Source organism: Siphateles boraxobius, unplaced genomic scaffold, assembly GCF_051911475.1.
Source record: "Siphateles boraxobius isolate OS27281-9 unplaced genomic scaffold, OSU_SipBor_1 41, whole genome shotgun sequence".
Classification (NCBI taxonomy): Eukaryota; Metazoa; Chordata; class Actinopteri; order Cypriniformes; family Leuciscidae; genus Siphateles; species Siphateles boraxobius.
The window spans coordinates 43,787,092-43,803,476 of NW_027509042.1; the positions used below are offsets into that span (position 1 = coordinate 43,787,092).

The 16,385-nt window shown below is 43.4% G+C and overlaps 1 long non-coding RNA gene across 1 annotated transcript; it reads left to right on the top strand.

Annotated features, from left to right (window-relative positions):
- The first annotated feature begins 4,071 nt into the window (after positions 1-4,071).
- On the top strand, positions 4,072-5,857 carry LOC143707131 (uncharacterized). The gene is made up of 3 exons (XR_013193085.1): positions 4,072-4,125; positions 4,243-4,343; positions 5,695-5,857. It is a non-coding gene; the product is annotated as an uncharacterized LOC143707131 (long non-coding RNA).
- Positions 5,858-16,385: the final 10,528 nt, after the last annotated feature.

Genomic DNA, 16,385 nt, shown 5'->3' on the forward strand with positions numbered 1-16,385 from the left:
GAGAGCCATTTCACACCCATGAATTTGAAAAAACTCTGGGACTCAATGAATGCCATCATTAACATGGCACCAAGCAAGGTACATATAATCACTACAAATGACCAGATGAAAGCTAATGATCTTAATGACTTTTACCTCAGATTTCAAACTCAGGATTTTAGCAATGAATGCATTAGTATCTGTTGTGGCAAACATTCTGTTAAACATCATCACTGCGTAAGAGACACTCAGAGTCAAATTAATAAAAGAAAAATATTTATTCTTGCAAGAATAGGTTCAGTCTAGTACACAGAAGTTACGCTGTGCAAGAGAGTGACACACCACAGGAAGATATGAGACAGCCTTTATACTCTTTTCAAGGTTCCTCCTCACCTGCTGTACCTTTCACCCACCCAGATAAGGTCCTTACTGCTGTTCAGTTTCTACTTAAAGACACAAACTGGTCCTGAAATAAACTGGCCAAAACTGACCGTCCCTAAGGTCAGAGGTCCTGTCCCATATGTTCCTGAAACGTCACACAAAAGCACATACACACATATATTTTTATACATTGAATAGGTTCTCTCTCTTATGATATCTGTTAGGGATAAATGACTATTAAAATTTCTACAACAATTCCCCGCTTTTTATCATTCAGATTACTCAATCATAATAATAAACAATAAGACAAATTTTAAGTCAAATCATCGCACTTACACTCATCATCTCTGATTTCTGCATAAAAGATCACTCTTCTTAAACATTTGTGAAATAACATTTGGAAAAGTAAAAAGCTTAGGCTGTTTTTGTGGGGATAGTTCCTTAAGTATTAGCAAGCAAGTAAAGACTTTATCTGAAGCTGGGCTGAATGAATAAGCACTGTTATTGCACTCTCGACCTAAATCGAACCCTCAGTCACCTCAGTATAAACAAGAAATAGTGAGTAGTTTAAGTAGGAAACAGATCAGTTTAACACCCTGGTTATCATTACATATCTTGAAACCCACATGGCATTTCAACAGGCTAAGAAATACAAAGAAATAAAAGTAGAATAAAATCCCTCATTTTGAACCCCTCTCCTTGTACGTCATCACATAGCGGATAACCACAGCTTTTAACCTTCTCTTCATATCAAAAACATTCATAGAAAGAAAGAAAAAGAAAAGGAAACATACACTTTAACACATGTCACAGTAGCTCCCACTACTTGTATCATCATATTTTGTTCATCCAATTGAACAGACTCCATGCTTTAACCAGTCTCTGTACTGAGCTGGAAACACACATTATAATGCATGGTAAACATAACAATATTTGATAATCCTATTGATAATTGCAACCAGTACCCCCCAAAGATTAACCAATCTACTCCATTTACCATCAATCCACGCCCATTTCCATATATCGCCTCCATTTTCCTAACCATAATTTCCTAACTTTTAATTCGATTCAGCCAATGGTTTTACTTAGTAAACTATATTTAACACCATATTTAATAAAATCTATCCAAAAAAAGGTTTTACATTTTTTATCCATCCTTTTAACCAATGTAGTTGTTCATAAATGAACTCAAATATTTCCATTACGGACCATCTTTTAGCTTATTACCATACAGATTTTCCCATGATCGGCCTTTCTTACCCTAAATGGAAAGCCAAATCATCAAGTTTCTTCAATAATAATCCCTATAATTTACTTGAAATATTTTCTTATGCATCCTTAACCGATCAAATCATTTGATCTAAGCCCTATTTTGATTCAATCAAATATAATCATCAAAATCATCACAACAACAGATTATTTTGCTAAACTCAAACCATTAGTTGGTGCATCTTCCTCCAGGTGTGTTGGTCATCTCTCCATGGACATCCTGTCTTCACCAGGGTGACTCTTTGCGAGTCATTGCCGTGGTCTTTCCTTCGTCGGTGAGGGAGGCTGTTACTAGCACGAGCCTTTGACCCCTCACTTTGTGCTCTATATGATGGTTGAGGCCCGTCGGTGTCTAAGGTGAGAGGCTTGGACCCAGGTGTCCCATTCTCCAACCATTTTCTGATCATTACCAGATTTGCTCCTTAGATCACGACACACCCCCACTGTAGGGAACCATCTCCTGCTTTGAGCTGTGAATGGAGACCTTAAGGTTTTGTTAGTGACCGCTTGTCTGGTCGGTCGTCCCTTTTGGTATGACCTGTGAAATTTTCACCATTTGTTCACCTTGCTGATGATATGCATAAAGAATTTCAAGTTTATTCTCAACACTTGTCCAATTCAACTCTGTTTCTTCTCATTTTACAAATCATCTTATCACTAAATAATTTCTTGCTCACTTAATAGCACTCAGAGTCCTTTTCCTCTGAATAACATTCAACCCACTTTCTTATGTAAACAAGACAACATTTATACATTTGGAACAGAATCAGTTCTGTTTGATTAAATGCATCCTGACATCCTGCAAAAGGAAAATTTTAAGTTATGCGCTGTGCAGGTGTGGCCCTGTTTCTCTCTGCCAAAATAATAACTCAGGCCAGGATAGTTAGTCAAATTCATCCATAGCCATTATTTTATTGGGCACATTCTGCCCTGTATCAAAAGTCTGCATGCTCTGTAAAGAAAAACAAATGTCGAGGTTACTTTCAGATTGTAAAATACACCGTTTCTTTTGTCTACTGTGCTGCCGCGGCCTTCGCTGTCACATCTGCCCTGGCGTTTCCTGTTGAAACAGTCCTGCAAATACACTTACAGGCAGCAAATTTGTTAGGGAGAAGAATGGCTTCTTGCCAGGCTTTTACCCAATTAAGCCCAGTGTCCTCCCAACATATATTGTCCCTTAATAAACCATACTTTGTCAATTGTTATCAAAATTGTTACCAATTGTTACCATCCCCCCTTTTGATGCATGAATCATCTTGTGCATCAATCTAACATAATGGTGTTTGGATAAAGTTTGCCATCAACACTAACCCAAACGTTGTCCTAAAGCCAAATTTCCTTCAAACATCTTTCTCTGCCTCTTGAAACAAAAATATTACTCAAAGCCACAATCACATTTTCTTATCAGAGTATTTGGAGGGCAACGGCCCTCAGTCTTACAGTGTATCCTGCTTTTCAGTCCTGTTGTTTGGTCTCTTAAGCCAGTCATACAAACATTTTCAAAGTCATCAATTGTTTCTGTCAGGTCAGGTCGTGCTGTACAGACTTGGTCAATGTCAGTCAAACAACATTTTCCCCCTTTGTTCACAATAATCATAAACGTGAAGGACTGTCTGGATATTTTGATATTGATTTAGCCAATATGTCAATTTGTTGTTGCCTTCAAATCTATAACATTTTAGTTTATCTCAACCCATGATGGACGACGATCTACAACTTCACAAATCCAATTTACATAAATGCTTTTAATCCATAGATTGATTCATAATTACCAGTAGCAGTCAGAGCTGGATAACTAATCCATTTAAAGCTCGTCCCATGTTCTACATCATCCTTTCATCCGATTGACTCAGAATTAACAGCTTCTTTTAACATTTGTCATTTGTCTTAACCCATCTGTAATGATTAAACCCTCATTCCAGAGGTTAATGACACAATATACACACTATTCAGGTGGAATATTAGTACCCCAAACTAACACATACACGACATAGAGTGCAGTCACCATCACACATACTCATATTAGACACATATTTTAACTGTTCATTTTCAATGTTCTGCTTTTCATTATAATCATCTCTAAAAAGATTTCAATTTTAAGTAAGATTTTAAACTTCACGTTTTCCTGTAGCTTTTACCTAATTTTACATGGTCTCTTAACCAGTTTCAAAGCATGTCTGTCCATTATTCATTTGATTTTAGAAAAGTCAGCTGGGTTGTTTTGGTTCATTATCACTATTTTGCTTCAGCTTGCTTTAGCAGGCCGATAACAGAAAGAAAGACACAGTTACCATCCCTTCCTCCACTCAAGCAGTCTCTCTCACTATAAACAAATAATATTTTCAACAGTCTCCTAAGACTGTAATTTAGACAGTATGTAATATTAAATTCATTACAAAAAACTTTTACCATTCACCTTTGTTAACCAGACTTTTCTCAAATCACGATCTTGGTACCAAGATGCTCCACAATGACTATAGTTTGGTTTTCGCCCGGGTGAGTGACATTTCTTTTTTGTCCTGTGGATTAAACCGTAACGTTAATCCTAACAACCTTATAATGCTGCGGCGCTTCTCGACATTACTTTTACGGTAGTTCACTTTACATTATAAGGTTAACCACTCTCAAAGGTCCGCCGAAACACCACTAAAGACCTGGATCATTGCGAAAGAAGGCGGAGAAGTAATTACAGCGCATTGCAATTGCATGGCAGGGTAAGTTATTTTCGCATTTATTTTGTACAACTTTTAGCTGTTAGTGTTGCTTGTTGTATTTATTGTATAAAAATATCGCCAGTGCACAAATATCTTTTCTATTCTTTTATCAGATTGTCAGAGTCCTGTTCTCATGTAGGGGCAGTTCTTTTCTCCATTGAGGCAGGTGTTAAGATGCGAGATACAGCCTCCTGCACAACGGAAAAGTACAAATGGCTGATGCCATCACATGTAAAAAAGGTATTCAAATGTACTGTACATAACATTTCTTTTGTTTTGTACCCTACTTTACTAAGGGAAATGACAGTGACTGTCAATTCCTAAAAAACGCTTGTGCAGGTAACACAGGGAAAGTATGATTTAACACTGCAACCACAATTCATATGGTTTGTCTTAGACTAATACAAACAACACAAATTGTAGTTGCAATGTCATATCTTAAATCTCAATCTTCCATATTATGGAGTCTGTGTTAAAAATTGTCAGTTATTTTTTGTCATTTCCAGTAATGGGGCAGTACTTATGTTATTCATGCTTTTCAATTTTCCAGATTCCTGCTGCTCCTGTAGCTCTTATAGACAAAATCCAAAAAACAAAAATTGGATGATCCCATCGCTGGGAATTCAACAGAACAACCTAAGTTTCTGAACCCAGTTCAATGTCCAAGAGTGAAGAAAGGGTCAGAAACGTGTGCTAGGTTTTTTGAGTCCTTAAGCAGAAATTGTCCAAGGAGTGCTGCACTGATGGCTAGGGAGAATTACCACAAAGAATGTGTCCCCAAATCTTGTTTGCTGCCTAAAACTTTTCTTGAACACAGAACACCAGAGACTCTGCAGCTACCCCCCAAAGAGCTTGAAGAGCTATGCCAGGATTTCCAGCTAGAAGAGCTAACTGGTCCAGGCTGTAGAGAAGGCAACTCAAAGCCAGGGTGCATCTAGGATCTGGTTTTGACAAAGAGCTGGACGCATAACTGCCTCTAAACTGAAACTAGTGCTTAAAACTAACCCTCTGAATCCATCCAAGAGCTTGATTAAGGCCATATGCTACCCAGAGGCACACAAGTTCACCACAGTTGCGACAAGGTATTTAGGGATTGAATTAGGATAAGACGGAGGTGAGATTTTGGTTAAGACTACCACAAGGCTAAACATAAGGCATAGGCTTGTTAGGCAAGGGTTAGGCAGGGGTAGGGTTAAGTATAGGGGTTAGGATAATGGTACATATATAAACCACTTGTAATAATGTTGCCTAAAATACTGACCCACTCAGAAGTTTCCTGATTCAACAATCAACACTAAATATTAAATTAACACTTCATTTTTGGCTGATTGTTTTTTTGTACTGTTTACAGGTACGGATGTAAACATGAGGCACAAGCCAGAGGAGAGTATGAGAGGCTGATGGGTCTGGAGCACGAGGGCTTCTCTTGTATGGTAAGTGGTCTCTGGCTGAATTCCAAGTGGCCATACATGGGAGCCTCGCCTGATGGGACTGTCACATGCGACTGTCATGCAACCGGGTATTTTGAGATAAGGTAATATGGCGTAATATTTAATATTCATTAAAAACGTGCTAAAAAGATGTTTGACATGTAAAATTAATAATATTAAATGTTTTAATTAGTGAAATAAGCAAAAATATAAAAAATTTTGCATGTTGCTTTCACTGTGAATTTTAGTGCCCACACCGCAAGAAAGATGAAGGAAATCGCCGCCTTTGTGCTGGAGACAAGGGATTCTGCCTCATTAAAAATGGGGATGATGTTACACTGGACAGGAGCCATGCTTACTACTTCCAAGTTCAGGCACAGCTTCACATTGTGGATGCTGAATATTGTGACTTTGTGGTGTGGAACTCTAATGACATTTTTATTGAAAGAATTGTACCTGATATGGACTTTTGGGATAATGTGATTCACAAAGCTGGGAATTTTTTCAGAAACTGTATCCTTCCAGAAGTGTTGGGACAGCAAGTTACAAAATAATATTTTGGCATGATATTTGACTAAAGGACAGTAGCTCACACAGCTCAGGTCATTCATTCAGTCTTTTTGGCAATGAAAAACACTGATTAGCATGAATGTATATTTTTTGACAATCAGGTGTATATTGACAATTATTATTAACAATGAAAAGATTAAATAATACAATGAAATGTATTACTGGTGTATTATTTACAAGACCTAAAACAGTGTACACTTTGTAAAATGGATTAGATTTAATTAAAATCTGAACTTTGAAGTTCAAATTTAAACAAAGCTACTGCAACTAATCTTGTAGATGAGAATCTTTGCAGGACTCCACAGTACTTTTAGATTTGATTGAACTCCTAGGTTACACAAAACACAACGTATTGTTATGATGCAATTCTGTAAGGATACCAACATTTAATATATAATTTATCATTAACGTCCAAAGTTTTTATTTAAACAGTTGTCAATTTATTTATATCATAGGAAATAATGTCAAACGCTCTGCTGAGCATGTTTATTTAGACAGAAAAGTCATATCATTGCTAATGATCAGAAGTTTACTTCATAGTTTGTCGATTATTGCATTAGTGTGCACTACTACTACTGGCTTTTTCTCTTTTTACACTGAAATTACAAATTAACCACAGTTATTACGTTTACCAACCATGACTCGTTTATATGCCATGTTCTGGTAGTTTTTGTCATTTTTTACTTCAGTGGGACCACGGACTCAGACAAATTTGACAAGGCACAGCAAATAACTCCAATCTTATCAATCAATGTCAGTGACTTTTTTTTTTGTCATGTGTTCGATGGGCGTGGCCCTACTTTGCAAAATCTGATATTTCCTTCTAACCAATCCAATAACCCTTTCCACATGGATATATACATTAGCTATTTTTCTAGTTTCTTTCACCTTGAATGCTGACAGCTGTCTTTTCCCCTTTGTGAATGCAGGTATCTGTAGTGAAGCACAGTAGAATCCTACACTATCCCCAATGTTAAACCCACGGTCTGCTAGAACAATATCTCCAGGTAAAACGAAGTGATCACTGCACACATGGGCATTTTTCGATTCGGCTCCTCCCAACCGCAGTCGTAGGTTTGCAAGCCATTTTTTCCGGCGTTTTTCAGTCAACTTCTTGCATTTTTCCCCCTTATGAACAACTACATTTGGGACACGATAAAAATGATTTGTGATTTCTCGTTTCGATCGATTTGAGCAACCATAAACGACGCAAAACATCGGCATTTTGAGTTTGTTATATTGCTTTCTACATGTACCAAATCACTTCCTGCCCTCCATCTGCATTTCGCGCCATGGCAACGCAGTGCCATGATGTCATATGCAAACAACCTATTACACAGACATGGGTAGATGACAGAATGGAACCGGAAGCAGGAAATTAAACTATTGAAAAGATCCATTTAACTATGAAAAGAACCATCAGCTTATCATTTCCAGGGCACCTCATTAACTGTATACTGGCATGGCCTTTGCAGTGGAAACAATTCTTGAAGATCTGGGAAAAGGATGTTGTTAATGGTTCCGTGAGTGTCAGACGTTGAAGCTGCAATTAGTATTCTTCTGTGTTGGATGAAGAAGTTATGATGAACTTGCATGGTTAGTTCGACTCTATTCTCATGGCTGGAGTGCAGATTGTGGCCTGCCACTGGGCCGGAGAGGACAGGCAGAGCAAATGGTGGGAGTTGTGATGGACTTCTTCTGTGTTGAATGAAGAGTTTATGCCAAACTCCTGAGGATGTCCTTGATTCTGGTATGGTTGAGAGAGTCCTCTCTCTCCTCAATGAGCACATGGCTGGTTGTGAGTCAAGGCCTGCTGCCCTGGGGTTTGGGGCCTGGTGCGGCCCCGCAGGACAGCAACCCAAACATAGGAGAGAAGGCCAAGAGCCGGAAAGGCGTGTGTATTGGCCATTTAAAGCCTGAAGAAAGGGGGAATTTCTAAGCGAGAGATTCCTCAGTTGGGAGGATTTATGAGTCTTTGTTTTAAGCGTGCTCATTTGCATGCGCAGCTGGATTGGTTGCTGATGAAGAAACTATGAAAGATTCTTGTAATACTAATATGTTGCGCAAGCTATCGACATATCATGTACACAATCATTTCGATCTTCCAAGTACCAATTTATAGAGACCAAACATGGTATAGGTGAGGTTACATTGACCGTTGGTTCTATCATAAAATACACAGTATCAAAAATAAAAATTCATCGAATTAAAATACACTACACAAAACAGTAAATCATTCACACAATTTTCTGGGGTGCATGTTCATTTATAGATCAGTTCGTCTATGATTAATGCAGCAAAGTTTGTTTTAAAGTCTGTTTCTGTCTTCTCTGGACCACGTGATCACATTTTTAACAGCAGTAAAACCAACTTATCTGATCGTAGTCATGGTAACCAAAGACCCTTCTTGCCCTTGTCGGGGGGGATGGGACCACAGATCCCAGAGTGAGTTTTAAATATTATTTGCTAACTATAACAAATAATTGTATTTGATTTGTTTCAGTCATTAGAGAGTATAGGATCAGAGCACCCAGCCGACGTCGATGAGTAGACGCACTAGAGTATAAATATTACAGGACGTAGTTAGGTTTAGGGAAAAATCTACCACAACACTCAAAATGAAATACTTAGCTAGTGGCTTGAAGCACCTTTAGAAATGATTGCTTTCAATTTACATTTCTTTCAATGTAATTGAATCAATCTGAATTGTGTGTGCTGAGTTTATATTGGAAGAAGCCTGAAAATAAAGTTTTTTTCATTATACACTCACATAAAGGATTAATAGGAACACCTGTTCAATTTCTCATTAATGCAATTATCTAATCAACCAATCATATGGCAGTTGCTTCAATGCATTTAGGGGTGTGGTCCTGGTCAAGACAATCTCCTGAACTCCAAACTGAATGTCAGAATGGGAAGGAAAGGATATTTAAGCAATTTTCAGCGTGGCATGGTTGTTGGTGCCAGACGGGCCGGTCTGAGTATTTCACAATCTGCTCAGTTACTGGGATTTTCACGCACAACCATTTCTAGGGTTTACAAAGAATGGTGTGAAAAAGGAAAACCATCCAGTATGCGGCAGTCCTGTGGGCGAAAATGCCTTGTTGATGCTAGAGGTCAGAGGAGAATGGGCCGACTGATTCAAACTGATAGAAGAGCAACTTTGACTAAATTAACCACTCGTTACAACCGAGGTATGCAGAAAAACATTTGTGAAGCCACAACACGCACAACCTTGAGGCGGATGGGCTACAACAGCAGAAGACCCCACCGGGTACCACACATCTCCACTACAAATAGGAAAAAGAGGCTACAATTTGCAAGCGCTCACCAAAATTGGACAGTTGAAGACTGGAAAAATGTTGCCTGGTCTGATGAGTCTCGATTTCTGTTGAGACATTCAGATGGTAGAGTCAGAATTTGGCGTAAACAGAATGCGAACATGGATTCATCATTACCACTGTGTTACCACTGTGCAGGCTGGTGGTGATGGTGTAATGGTGTGGGGGATGTTTTCTTGGCACACTTTAGGCCCCTTAGTGCCAATTGGGCATCGTTTCAATGCCACGGCCTAACTGAGCATTGTTTCTGACCATGTCCATCCCTTTATGGCCACCATGTACCCATCCTCTCATGGCTACTTCCAGCAGGATAATGCACCATGTCACAAAGCTCGAATCATTTCAAATTGGTTTCTTGAACATGACAATGAGTTCACTGTACTAAAATGGCCCCCACAGTCACCAGATCTCAACCCAATTGAGCATCTTTGGGATGTGGTGGAACGGGAGCTTCATGCCCTGGATGTGCATCCCACAAATCCCCATCAACTGCAAGATTCTATCCTATCAATATGGGCCAACATTTCTAAAGAATGCTTTTAGTGCCTTGTTGAATCAATGCCACGTTGAATTAAGGCAGTTCTGAAGGCGAAAGGGGTCAAACACAGTATTAGTATGGTGTTCCTAATAATCCTTTAGGTGAGTGTATGTCCAGGCATTATGCTTCTTCATTATGCCATGCAATCTGTCCACATGCATTTGCCACCAGAGGGCAGAATAGTGAAGGCACTCACACCGGAGACTCTCAGGTTCAGTGAGTGCACACTTACTGCAGTGAAAACATTTCAAACACTGGCATGATGAAACACATTACAGTTATTTTAACAAAAACCTGACAATGTATCACCGAAGATTATGTGGATTAAATAAAAATAAAAAAGACCACAGACTACACTAGTCCTAAACTTGATGTAGTTTTGTGTCCCATCATGGTTGGATTTTTAGTAACATATTTTGACTTATTTTTGTTGCATGTCCTGTAAATGTTCGACAGTGCATTCATCTTTCTTTCTTTTTTTTCTTCTTTTTCTTACTACTTTTACATTTTCCCACCATTGTCCTAGACGATGTTAAAATATCTAACAGAACTAAAAGCCTTAAAACTCACACCCCCGGTTTCCCAGACTAACATGCATGTTTGAGCTGTTTTAACTGTAAGAAACTTGCACTGAAAACACATCTTACAATATAGCAGGCCATTGTTCCCTTTCGTTGTCACTCCGAGTTACATCGGATGACGACGAATGGGGTTTCGCTTAGAAAGCTTATCAACTTCGAGTATTACAAAACGAGCCAATGGAAAGAAATGCCATGGGTCTGCGGAATTTGCATGGCGTAACTCCGCCCCACCTCGGTGGTATAAAAGGAGGAAGCCGGCAGCAAGCAGATATGTTTTCGCTTCGGAGCCAAGTGTATTCTTCTCTCCACAAGCCATCTCTGAATTGTCAGCTTCACAAACGAGTACCTCGAGTGTTGGTGTGACGGCGATCTACGGCTAGAGCGTGCTTCCTGCTGATCTGTTGCAGTGGTCTGCCAGTCGGTGCGTTTCTCCCCGGGTGCTTCAACACTTGAGTTTTCTCTCACAAAAAGAGCTTACACGTGGCACGTCTTTTTAAAGATGTCTCGCCCGTGTACTTCTGGTTGCGGCAGATTGGTATCGGACTCTGATGGGCACGAGCGTTGCATAGTATGTTTGGGCATTGATCATGCTAGAGCAGCGCTCGTGGATGACTCATGTTCTCTCTGTCCGAACATGACCATCGCGTCATTACGGTCGAGACTCCGTGACCTCGCAAGAGTGAGAGTCCCCTCATCCACCCCCCGCTCTGCGGCTGGTGGCCAGGGTGACCTGAGGGTTACGGTCTGGAACAAGGCGCCGACTATGTGTCCGCGACCCCAGCCCCCCTCTTCAATGACGGTGCCCGCTAGCGAACTGCTGATTCCCGCGGGTCTACCCTCTGGTGGCCCGCGTGTTTCAGTTGAAGCTCCAGAGGAAGATGCCATGTCTGTTGCAGCATCACTAGGCTAAGACTTTGAGTCTTCTGGAAGTGAGGGCTCGTCACAGCTGCCACCTTCCGGTGTGCATACGGCTGTGCTCGAGTCTGATCCGGAGATGACGGCCATGCTTTCCCGGGCAGCCGTGAGCATCGGACTTGAGTGGAGGCCTCCACCCTGTCCCGAGCGCTCGCGGCTGGACGATTGGTTTTTGGGTAAGGCCGCCGACCCTCGTCCTCGTCAAACCCCAATACCTTTCTTCCCGGATGTGCATGATGAGATCTCGAAGTCCTGGAAGACCCCCCTGTCTTCTCGGGACCGTTCGTTGGTCTCATCCGCCTTTCCTCCCCTCGATTGGGCAGCTGCCCGTGGGTACACTGGGCTTCCCCCGGTTGAACGCTCTGTTGCCATGCAACTATGTCCTCAGAGTGCTTCTTCTCGGGGCGAGCCTAAGCACCCATCCAAAGCCTGTAGATTTTCGTCGACCCTGGTGGCGAAGTCTTACAGAGCGGCGGGACTGAAGGACGCCTACTTTCATGTCTCCATTCTTCCTCGACACAGACCGTTCCTTCGGTTTGCTTTCGAGGGGCAGGCATACCAGTACGCAGTTCTCCCTTTCGGGCTAGCCCTGTCTCCTCGCATCTGCACGAAGGTCGTCGAGGCTGCCCTTGTTCCCCTTCGGGAACACGGGGTTCGCATCCTGAGTTATATCAACGACTGGCTGATCCTAGCTCACTCTCGAGATCAGGTTTGCGAACACAGGGACCTAGTTCTTCGGCACCTAGCTCGTCTGGGCCTTCGGGTCAACTGGGAGAAGAGCAAACTTTGCCCCGTGCAGAGGATCTCTTTTCTCGGTATGGACATCGACTCGGTCGCCATGTCCGCGCAGCTTACGAGCGAGCGTGTGCAGTCACTGCTGACTTGCCTGAGACAATTCGAGGGCAGGAGTGCGGTTCCACTGAAACTCCTTCAGAGGCTCCTGGAGCATATGGCATCTGCAGCCGTGGTCACACCGCTCGGATTGCTTCATATGAGACCGCTTCAGCTTTGGCTTCGCGACCGAGTCCCGAGGTGGGCATGGCAACACGGCACGCTCCGAGTACCAGTTACTCCGACCTGCCATCAGTTCTTCACCCCATGGTCGAACCTCAGTTTTCTCAGGGCATGTGTCCCCCTGGTACGAGCTTCCCGGCATGTCGTTATCTCAACAGATGCCTCCACCACGGGCTGGGGCGCCATGTGCAATGGACATGCTGCTGCGGGCTCCTGGACAGGACCCCAGCGGCTTTGGCATGTCAATTGCCTCGAGTTGTTGGCAGTACGCCTTGCCCTGCACCGCTTCCGGGCGTTGCTCAGGGGTAAACACGTACTAGTCCGTTCAGACAATACCGCCACTGTAGCGTACATCAACCATCAAGGTGGTCTAAGCTCCCGCCGTATGTCACAACTCGCCCGCCACCTCCTCCTATGGAGTCAGAAGTATCTGAGGTCGCTTCGAGCCATTTTCATTCCCGGAGCGCTGAACTGTGCAGCCGACGAGCTCTCACGGCTTCAGCCACTCCCTTGAGAATGGCGACTCCATCCCCAGTCGGTCCAGCTGATTTGGGACCAGTTCAGGGATGCACAGATAGATCTGTTTGCCTCCCATGACTCGACCCATTGCGCCCAGTTTTATTCCCTGACCAAGGGCACGCTCGGCACGGATGCTCTGGCGCACAGCTGGCCGCAGGGCCGCAAGTATGCGTTTCCCCCAGTGAGCCTTCTTGCGCAGACCTTGCGCAAGGTCAGGGAGGACGAGGAGCAGGTCATCCTGGTTGCCCCTTACTGGCCCAACCGGACCTGGTTCCCCGAACTAGTACTCCTCGCGACAGCACCTCCCTGGCCGATCCCTCTGAGGTAGAACCTTCTTTCTCAGGGACGGGGCACCCTATGGCACCCTCTTCCCGATCTCTGGAACCTCCACGTGTGGCTCCTCGACAGGACGAGGCAGGTTTGAGTACCCTACCACCAGCGGTGGTGGCTACCATAACTTCCGCTAGGGCGTCTATGCGTTGAAGTGGAACCTCTTCGTCAGCTGGTGCTCTTCTCACCGAGAAGACCCCCGGAGATGCTCGATCAGCGTTGTGCTTTCCTTCCTTCAACAGGGGCTGGAGCGAAGGCTGTCTCCCTCCACCCTGAAGGTCTATGTTGCCGCTATTGCCGCACACCATGACCTCATCGAAGGTAAGTCGGTGGGGAAGCACGACCTGGTCATCAGGTTCCTGAGAGGAGCGAGGAAACTAAATCCGCCTCGCCCTCCTCTCGTTCCCTCTTGGGACCTCTCAGTGGTTCTAACTGCCCTGAAGAGTGCTCCGTTTGAGCCCCTGCAATCAGTCGAGCTTAAATTCCTGTCTATGAAGACCGCGCTCCTGGTTGCACTGGCCTCCATCAAGAGGGTAGGGGACCTGCACGCATTCTCCGTTGACGAAGCGTGCCTGGAATTCGGGCCGGCTTACTCTCACGTGATCCTGAGACCCCGGCCTGGATATGTGCCCAAGGTTCCTACCACTCCCTTCCGGGACCAGGTGGTGAACCTGCAAGCGCTGCCCCCTGAGGAGGCAGACCCAGCCTTGGCACTGCTCTGTCCAGTACGCGCTCTCCGCGCCTATGTAGACAGGACGCAGTGTTTCAGGACCTCAGACCAGCTCTTTGTCTGTTATGGTGGGAAGCTGAAGGGAAAGGCTCTCTCCAAGCAAAGGTTGTCTCACTGGATAGTGGACGCAATTGCTTTGGCATACCAGCAGCAAGGTCGACCGTGCCCCCTTGGTGTGACTGCCCACTCCACCCGGAGTGTGGCGTCCTCTTGGGCTCTAGCGCATGGCGCCTCGCTAACAGACATCTGCAGAGCTGCAGGCTGGGCGACACCTAACACATTCGCCAGCTAGTACTGGACCCGCTCAGGTGTCTTCGCTTGCTCGCCATTCCACTCCACGGACTGGATACGTGCGATATTCTCCTCAGGTGAGCTTCCCCGAAAGCCCTGAGTTCCCTCCCCTGAGCGACCCCCACATGTGTATTTCCACTGTAAGCCTCTCTGAGCATGTGTCTTTCCCTTGGCAAGCCACCTTGCCACCCCTGGGGTTGAAATATTCCACCTGCGGCTGGATACCCCAGTGTTCTCCATATGTTCCTTCGGGTCATATGTGTATTCTCTAAGCCCCCCCCCCTCCGGGTTGGCATTAATTGCATACTTCCCCTAGCTTGGGATATGCTTCCCGGTGTACCTTGGTATTCCTGTGTTAAATGGAGTCCTTCGTCCAGTCTCGACAGGGATCTCGATTTACGCAGGGCACTGGAAGACAGCTGAGAAGGTGGGGTGATTAGACTGGTAACCCCATTCGTCGTCATCCGACGTAAGTCGGAGTGACAACGAAAGGGAACGTCTACGGCAGGGGTCGGCAACCTATTTGTCATAAAGTGCCATTTTTAAGTTTCCGAGTTCATCACTGTGCCATAATCTAAGGCCTGTCTGTGAAACCTGGCCTAAATCTTAAATACCCTCAAATCCTTTTGAGATTGTGTTCTGAGAAACAGTTAGTGATGCAAACACTGATTTTTCCTCTGTAGCGAGATTCTCTTGTTGTATTCTCGCTGTGTGTGTGTGTGTTTCTCTGGGGGTTGGTGTTGCTGTGATCTCCTCTGACAGCAGATGCAGCATTTATTGATCCATCTAATGAAGGAGGAACAGAAAACTGCTCAGTGCTGCTCCTCTATTGTGTGTCCCTGAAAGCCTGACAAACACTCCTCATGCCGAAAGCAGTAGTCACTAACAGAGAAGAACAGTAACAAACTCCCAGTATATCACCATAATGATCTGGCACAAAATGCGTGGCATTTTATACAAGGACGGATGAAGAAATGCTGTTATGAATCAAGTATGATGGGAGCATAAGAAATGCATGGGTGTTATGAATGTTTCCAAATACACAGAGATATATTGAAGCAGATTTGAGCATTTTGTTGAGAAATGTTACTACAGCCATGATAACTATTGTACAGATATATCTCCATTATCCATTTGCCTTACAACAAGAAGACTTACTACTTCTTGTAGTAAGTCTAAGGCCACATTTGCATTCCATAGTTCAAGTGACTCAATTACAATTTTTTCCTTATGTTGCACATATCAGAAATAACCCATGAACGTATAAGCAAGTAAAAAGCATATGGATTCAGATATTCTCAGATTAGTTTCAGGCCACATTCATATGTGTAAATAGATCTGATATAAGTCGTATAAGTGCATTTGAGAGTGCCATGTAAGGAGGTAGATCAGATATTCCTGTCAATGCGAATCGCACGTCATTGAAAAAACAATGACCAATGACGTGAACTCAGGTGGACACCAACCGCGATCACATGACAACAAAGGTTCTCATCTTTTTTCTCCACCTTAAGAGCCCTATGTTTTCCTGACCTTTGAAGATGGTCTGGGAAAGCAAAGGCTTGTTTTATCATTTCATCTGCGTCAATTGCAAAACATGACATTTTTACTTCCTTTTCGGCCTAAGCTTTTCCGGCTCAGTACGTCTACCATGGGATGTTACACTAAGTCTATAGTGTAAATGCAGATATCGGATATGAGTCACTTTTAAAAGAAGATATAAGCTGGTTGTACAAAAATATTGGATGTAGTCAACGAAGTCTCATGCACAATTGCACAGTTT